This window comes from Diospyros lotus, chromosome 7 (genome assembly GCF_014633365.1).
Source record: "Diospyros lotus cultivar Yz01 chromosome 7, ASM1463336v1, whole genome shotgun sequence".
NCBI classification, from domain to species: Eukaryota; Viridiplantae; Streptophyta; class Magnoliopsida; order Ericales; family Ebenaceae; genus Diospyros; species Diospyros lotus.
In genome coordinates, this window is record NC_068344.1 from 27,785,823 (window position 1) to 27,795,143 (window position 9,321).

At 31.5% G+C, this 9,321-nt stretch overlaps 1 pseudogene; it reads right to left on the bottom strand.

Annotated features, from left to right (window-relative positions):
• Positions 1-2,787: 2,787 nt before the first annotated feature.
• LOC127805644 (secoisolariciresinol dehydrogenase-like) lies at positions 2,788-3,359 on the bottom strand (annotated as a pseudogene).
• Positions 3,360-9,321: the final 5,962 nt, after the last annotated feature.

Sequence of the window (9,321 nt, forward strand, 5' to 3'; positions counted from 1 at the left end):
GGTAATCCAGGGATGGGTGACCCCCCTGGGAAGTTCATGTAGGCCCATCAGGATAAGTTGTTCCGGTCCTTCCTATCGCTCGAACGGGATGTTACACTTGCAAAAAATTACTGTTTTGACCTACATCGGGCAAATTCAAAAAATTACACTTAGGCCCGATTGATCGTTTTGACCTTAAATCCACTCGATTCAACCCGAAATCACTTAAGGGTTGTTCTATACATAAAATATTAGTCACTGACATGCTTCGTTGACTTTCGGACATCTCCTACATCGATTCGATTTTCTCAGCCCGGTCGACAACTGTATCAAAAACTGTTCCCGATCCAATTTCTTTCATCACCAAAAATCATAATTTATTTTACTCGATGATATTATACCATTTTTATTAATTATCTAGGGTCCGAGTCACTCCCTTCGGTCGTTCCCGTGATCTATTTTACTATCAAACCCACTTTTTGGTATTTTAAACTTGCCCAAATTACGCGATGACCTCACACTGATATGGGGTATTACACCCCTTTTTAAAGAAATTTCGTCATCGAAATTTGTATCTGACTGATCAAGTAATTAAGACAAAACTCAGCTTACTACCTGAACACCTCGATCACATATCGATTCGATCCTTAACAAACACCCTAAGTTTGTATTCCTTACACATCCCATGCCTATGAGCATGCGGTGTCTTTCATAGCCTTTTTTGTTGTGGTTCTATAGACAATCACACGTCTCCCAAACTTTCAGGCATGTAAGTCCTACCCGACACTTGAGGATGCCAACTCACATCTTAACAATCAGAACCCTTGGGCTGGCCATGATCATCAATCTATAGACAAATTCATTTGTCAACCACACATCCCTTCCATATCTTGTTCACCAGATCCAGCTAAACTGTCAGGCTAGCGATAAAAATAGATGATCCATTCGGCACTATACTCATAGTTAGCAGGTCAACAAGCCTCCAACATCTGACACTCACAGTTATCCACCCAGGTCATGCGTCAGGCACCTCTTTGCCACGCCCTGGGTGATACGAAGTAGTACAGTCATAGTGCTCAAGGAACTCCATCCACCGCCACTACCTCTCGTTTAGCTCATTCTACGAGAACCCATACCTTAGGCTCCTCGTGGTTCATGAGCACATCAAATGTCCCACCATTTCGGTAGTGTCTCCATAACCTCAAGAGCATATACCCCAGCTGCCAGCTCCAAGTTATACATCGGGTAGTTCTCTTTGTTCCTTGGTGTAATCCACACGTAATCATTCGTTCATGTTGCACTAACATGCAACCCGATCCTTTGTGCTATCACAAGCTCTTATTGCATATGGCAGATCATTCTCATTAGACTATTCTCACGAGTCCTATTATGGACACAACTATTTCGGAGTGTCCCATCACGACCATCTGATAACAGCTTGTCAAACATCTTATTTTAAAACATCCTAGCATCCTATTTCGAAACCTAATTCCCATAATTTTATTTCAAACCCTACGTTGCTCCATGTTTCAAAACATAGGGTCGGGACTATAAATATCCGAAAAGCCCCGAACTCAACTTTCGGGTGTCCGGATAATTTTTTTCTTTTTGTCAAAATCTCCGAAATAATAAAACACGTTTTTCCATAAAAAAAGTTCTACACTATTTTTTTCTTTTCTTTTTCTTTTTTTTTTTCTTTTCTTCTTCTTTTTCTTCCTTCTTCTTATAGTTTTCTCCTGATCGAACGCCTACTACTCGTGCACAACCCAGCCACCTCTGGCCTTCGCTGCAGCTATTGCGTCCGCCTCGGGCTGACTCCATCGGCCTTGCGATCGCACCACCTACCTACGCCTCTACGGTCTCGATCTCCTACGTGCACAACGTCCCTAGCTGTTGCAACCCATCGCCATGACCTTCGACTGCCTCCAGTTGCAGTGTGATCGCCGGCCGCTGCCGCCTCCTGATCTCCCACACGCAGCCACCGGCCACTGCTTGACTTCCCCCGACCGCCACAACGACCATCGTCGCTTCTATCGCTACTGCCAGATCTGGGTCGATCAGACCCGGTCGGCCTAACCCGACCCGCTTCAGGTTTGACCCATCCCTGATTCGACCTATTAGATCTGACCTATACTTAATTTAACCCATCCAATTAGATCTAACCCATATTTTTTTCAACTCATCCAATTAGATCTGACCCATATCTGATTTGCTTAGATTTAGCTAGAACCTAGATTTATCATGCTAAGAGTTCGGTCTCGATGTGGTGCCTGTCTAGTCTTGAATAGAGGCTGTTACCCATTGTGCATCTTTGCCCCTTACTTCTGTCGTGAGGATGGTATTACTCGTTTTGGCTCCATCCGTGATGTTTTTGGTACCAGAAATGCCTTCAACCTCCTAGGTCAGCTTTCGGTAAGTGACCGATTTTGGGCTGTCGATACACTCTTCATTGAATTTCAGGTCCAGCTTCAGGATCCTGTCTATGGATGTGCATCCCATATTCTTGCTCTTCAACAACATGTTAGTGATCTGCAAGTTTATCGAGCTCTATTGTAGGTTTCACTATTCGTACACTATTCTTCACATCCCCAACCTATTTCTCATCCTGATCCAAACCCAAATCGGAGTTCTGAACTTCTCATCATCCCAAAGAACGTCTCACTCTCTAGTTTCTCTGAGGCTACTTCTCTACCTCACCCTGATGACACTAGTAGTAGTCAGATGCCACTCCCAGACGATATCGATGAGTTAGGACCCGTCGTGTTTGGCAACCATCGTTGTCACTGATCATCAACAATATTATCAGTTCTATAGTTTGCCTTTTTCTTTTGGCAATGTTATCACGACCATCGTCGTGTTTGGCAATGTTGTCACTGCGTGCTTAGAGGCTCTGTATGCATGGCTTGCCACCCCACCGATACTTGAAGAAACGCTGCCGACCATAATAATGCTACCCTTTCGTGCTGAATCATTGCGCGGGCTGCGTGTTTAGTGCCTAGAAACACGCCTGTTAAGTTAACACTAATTACCTTCTCAAAATCGGACATGTCATTGTCAAGAATGCTGGGTTTTGCTTTGTCTATTACAACAGCATTGTTGACAATTATGTCAAGCTTTCCATGCTTGGCAACGGCAGTGTTGACAGCATTTTCTACGTCTGATTCAATTGTTACATCACAGTGTACAAAAGAAGCTAGTTGAAGCCCCAAGTCCTCACACACAGAATTACCCAAATCGTCTAAGATGTCCGCAATAATTACTTTCGCCCAATGTTTGGTGAATAATCTTGCTATTGACTCGCCAATTCCACGTGCACGTCCAGTAATTATTGCCACCTTGCCCTCTAATCTGGATAAGACTAACCATTTTTCAGTATACATGTAATTTACTTGGCGTTCTAATAAATAAAATTAAGTAGGATAATATTGCCTACAATTGGGCGACAAAAACAGTTTGTAAATGATGCAAGAACTGAAGATATGTAGGATTCACTTGAAGAAGGATCATTGTGATAGTGATGATCTTCGTGATTGTGTTTATTGTTCTTTTTTGTTTTCCTTTGAAATGAAACACTTTAATTTATTAAGCTGCTGCTGTTACTTAGCATATGCACATATAGATGCGGCATACCTTGGAGTAGTAGCTGGGACTGTTGAAACGCTTGACATGATCGAATTATCTCACCTTACTTTGAATGGTAGGCTATGGTCTTTAAATGGCTTTGATGTTTCTTTAGGTAGCATTACCTTCCTCTTATATATAATGCCGCAAATGTCCTATAGATTAAGTAGTTCACCTTTGAGTTAGATTTAAGAGAAATAGAAAAGGAGCTAATGGTCATCATAATAAGTCTTTGTTTAGGATTTATGCACTTAAATTAATTTTCTTGCCGGCCAACCAACGCATGCCTCAAAAACGACGAAATTGTGACTGTTGAGTGAAACATATATAGAACGTGTTAGCGCTGCATTATACTTGTTAATTACGTGAAACATATTGATTGAAGTATTTTTTTACAAGAATTTCGGGTTTTAGTGACAGAAATATTTCGTCGCTAAAGCCAAAAATTTGTCGCTAAATCAATTTAGTGATGGATTAGTAACGAAATATTTGCATCGCTAAATGTATTTTTTTTAATTTAGCGATGGATACTTCTGTCGCTATTTTTTTTTAAAAAAAAATAAAAAATAAAAAAAATTATTTGAGCGACAGAATATTCTGTCTCTATTTTTTTATATTTTTAATAAAATTGTTGTTGATAAAATATATTAAAAATAAAAAAAATAAAAATTATTTAGCAACAAAAATAATCAGTCACCAAAACATATTAAAAAATACAAAAATTAAAAATAATAAATTAAAAATAATTAAAAAATAAAAAAATATTTTCGCTACATTAGAAAAAAACACTACAATCCTAACAAACATAAAATTATTAAAAAAATAATTAATTAATACTTAAATATTTAAATTTTAAATATAACCAAAAAAAGAATAAAATTACAATCCGAACAAACATTTCTAATAATTTACTAAAAATAAACAAAATATATTAACAAACAAGACTACGTAAAAATGGAAAGAAAGAAACATAAAAATTATATGAGCAGCAAACAAAGCAATAAACAAATTTCTAATAAAACAATTCAAAAAAAAAGAAAAAAACATAAAAAAAAAGAAATTAACATTTCTAATAACTCACTGGACGGGCCAAGGTTGCAAGCAAAGTATATAAACAAACAAATAATACAAAAAAGAAAGGAAGGAACATAAAAAGAATTAAACAAAAAAAAATTAAGATTGAAAACACTATAAATTTACTAAATTTAACATATATGAGCAACAGACAAATTTTAAAAATAAAAAGAAAAATAAATATCCAAAAAATAAAAAATAATTGAGAGGCGAGCGAGGGTGAGCCGCGAGCAATCGAGAGGCTAGAGCAAGGGCGAGGCAGCAAACAAGAGGCAAGGGTGAGGGCGGGGCAACAAGTGAGAGGCGAAGGCAAGGGCGAGGGCGAGGTAGGAAGCAAAAGGGAGAGAGCGAGGGCGAGCAGCAAGCGAGAGCGAGGACAAGGGCAAGGTAGCAAGTGAGAGCAAGAGAGCAAGGGCGAGTAGCGAGTTAGACAACGAGGGCGAGAGCGAGGGCAAGGCAGAGAGCAAGATGCGAGAACGAAGGAGAAAGACAAGGGCAAGAGAACGAGCTAGAAAGCCAAAAAGATGGCACTTAAGGATTTGGGGGAGGTTTGGGGACTTAGGAATTTTTTTTTTTTTGGGTAGGGAGAGATTTGACCAGGAAAGAGGAAGGGAGATTCTTGCCTCTTCAATTTATTTATTTATTTTTTAATATTTAATAATTAAATAAAAAATAATTTAATTTATAAAAATAATATTAATAATTGTTTAATTAATAAAAATAATGTAATTTAAATAAAATCTTATTGTAATCATCTAAAATGTGATAATAAAATAATTTAAATTATTGTATTTCAAATTAATATTTATTTAAAAGTATAATTATATTATAAATTTAATAATTATAATAGATTAGTTTGATATATTGAATTATTTATTAATAGTTTGTTATCTCAAATAATTAATTTTTTTCCATAAATAAAAATTATATTAAATGAAACCTACAGAACATCTACAAATTATTAGGGTAAATCTCGAGTTTCACAAAAAAAATTTAAAAAATAAAAATCGAAAACTTTCACTGCACTTAGGGTAAATCGAGAGAGAGAGATCTGGATTAGAATTTTAAATTTATATGAAAATATATTTATTTTTTTCTTGGTCAACATTAGCATTTTATACATAACACTTAAACTTCAAAAATAAAAATTAACCCCTATAATTTGTTTTTATAGTATAACTATTAAAGGGGAAAACTATTTCATATATTCGTCCTAAAATCATTCTGGACTTATCGATATTGATACTCTTTATTCTACTCATTTTAACAAACGCTAGCTAAATATTTTAAATAAATATTTATTTATTTTTTAACAAGAATAATACATGTCACTTCTCTAGTTATTTATTATGAATGACTTAATTGTACATTTAATTGTGCTACAATGTCTATATATTAGATAGTGACATATGATACCGTTATCAAGTATATAATACAATGCCATTCATATATTATGGTTTTAAACTTTTTAGCTTAACGAAAAATTCTCTTATTTATAGAGAGAGATTGGCAAGATAGCTTGTAAACTCTTTTCTATATTGTTTTATTTTTATGATTTTTAAAATTTAAAATAATAAAATTTTTAATAATATTATGATTTTTAAACTTTTTATTTATTTTTCAAATGTAGTGTTTGTTTACATTTTGTACATATTTAATAAATATTATAAATTAATTATTATACATTTAATATATTTTTTATTTTATGCGCATGAAATATATTAATTGATATATTTAGAATTTAACAATATTATGATTTTTAAACCTAATATATTTATTTAAATTATTTTTTAAATATAAATTAATATATTTAATTTTTTATAAAATTTAATTATTTATATATTTAAATATTTATCCCAAATTTAAATATTTATAAATTAATTAAATAAAAAAATTAAAAATTAAAAATTAATGTTAGCGACGAATTTGGATAATTTGTCGCTAACTTTAATTTTTAACTTTTTTATTTTTTTGTTATTTAAATTAATATTAAATTTTAATTTTTATTTTAAAGTTAGCGATGAAAATAATTTTCCATCGTTAATTTTAGCAATGGAAATAACTTTTCGTTACTAAAATTTAATAATAAAAAATTTAAATTTAAAATTTTATTTTTTAATGATGGAAATAATTTTTTGTCACTAAAATTTAGCGATAAAATATTAAATCCGTTGCTAAAATTAATTTTTTATTTTTTTTATTTAAATTAATATTAAAATTAAAATTTTATTTTAAAATTTAGTGACTGAATTTATTTTCCATCGCTAATATTTACAACTAAATAAGGTTCCATCGCTAAAATTAACGACATAAAACAAATTCCATCTCTATATAAAAATTTAATTTTTTATTTTTTTTATTATTAAAATTTAGAGACGGAATATTATTTCCATTGCTAATTTTAGCGACATATTATTTTTTTCGTCGCTATAAATTTTTTTTCCCGTTGCTAATCCTCACAAAAATAATTTTTTGCAATCCATCGCAAAATACTGACAGAAATTTTTGTCGCTAAAATCCGAATTTCTTGTAGGGTCACCTTTGAGTTAATTGTTTTTTTTTTAATTTTTCTATATCTAAACATTAAGCCTCAAAAACCCTTATACTTTGATATTTTTTTATGTAGACACTTAAATTTTTTGTTGTTTCGATACAACTCTAAACTATACATTTTCAAGTCAATTTAACCTCTTTTGAAAATTATATCTAACATTTGTATTGATTAGACATTCAACAAAATACACAAATTAAGAAATGTTATTTTAAGTGTTCAAATATCATTTTTTTATAAATCATTGTTTTAAATACGTTTTGCAAACATATAAATTAAATAAATAATTATATAATACAAACTTTTTTAGATATAATTAAAGAATAAAATATTAAATTATTAAATGAAAATTAGAGAAAATTTTTTAAAAAATAAATCCACATATAATAAAATTGAAACTTCAAACCAATTTAAAGTGAAAGTGTTTGGTTTGAAGTTTCAATTTTATTATTTGTAGATTTATTTTTTAATTTTTTTCTATTTTTCTTTCAATATTTTAATGCTTTATTCTTTAATTATATATGAAAAAAGTTAGTATTATATGATTATTTATTTAGGAAGTTTTTGTTTAAATGAGTAAGATAAGGTTCCATCAAAATAATTTATTTATAAGATCCAAGATAAGTTATTCGAAGGGGAGAGATAAGTTTGCAAAACATATTTAAAAGAATCATTTATAAAAATAATATTTGGACACTTTAAAATGACATTTAACGTAAGACTTCTATATTTATGTATTTTGTTACGTGTCTAACCAATCCAAGTGTTAGATACATTAATCACACAAAATATTACTCGAGAAGAAATTAAATATTGGCTATAAAATGAATAATTCAAGAGTATAATCAAAATAATGAAAAATTTAAATGTGTACATTAAAAAAATGTCAAAGTGCAGGGGATTAAATTGACTCGAAATTGCATAATTTAGGAGTGTAATTGAAATAACAAAAAGTTTGAATGTTTAAATAAATAAAAAAAGTGTAAGTACAAGGGCAAAAATATATATTTTTTCCTTTAAATCGATTTTACTTGTTTGGTAAATGTTGTACCAAATTGAATTAATTTTTTTACCTAATTATCAAAATAAAAATAAATAAATAAAATTATAAATTCACAAAGAGAATTGGTATATTGTCCTAATTAGCCCTTTTCTTAAAGGGTAGCAAGGTTGTTGAAGTTTTTAATTAAGAATAACTACTGTGCATGTCTTATCTCCAACCCCAATGTATCAACGTGTGCAATACACAAGGCAGACTGTGCATGCATGTCATATCTCCAACCCCAATGTATCAGCTTGTGCAAACCTAAATTTGTTGTTGGCAAAGCCGATTACGATGTTTCTACTTTTTTTATTTATCTAGTCTAGATTTGAAAAGAAAGCATATTGGAGTCACGACAATGAAGATCTAGACATGATCAGAGAAATAGAGAAGGAGCTAATTAATGGTCATCATCATAAGTCTTTGTGAATTTAAATAAAATTATAAATTAAAGCAGATAGTAACCCCCTTTGAGATAAGACAATACATACAACAATTTAAATAGACAAACACATCCCCATAATTAAAACTTGTTGAGTAATTTAGTAAATATCAACAAAAACCATTTTGTTCTCTATATCTATTACTAATTGCAGGCATACAATATATGTAAATTGTTAAGATAAATATCTAGAGTTTCAACTTACATAAAAAATTAGCAAGAATAATCTAATATTTATGTCCATAATAGTTAACATAATATATAAATATTCCTTAAGTAGGAGAAAGTACAATATTCCAATGCATTCAAGATAGGACAAAGAAACAACCTAGCAAAAGAAATGAAAAAGCCCAAGTGGAGAAATCTGAACTTAATAGGCAAGGGCTTGGTACCTCCTAAGGTAAGGGGGCTAAATGTTGCATCTATATGTTATAGTTGAGAGAAAGTGGCAATTCTTCCAAGGAACCTATTCAAAAACCTAAAAGATAGGCAAATAATTAAGAATAATTTAGCTGCTATAAATTTAGCATCTAGGAACAATTATTATTTTAGATAGCCAACATCAAACAACAACTAGTTACCATTCATGTAATCATATAGATGCACACGAGC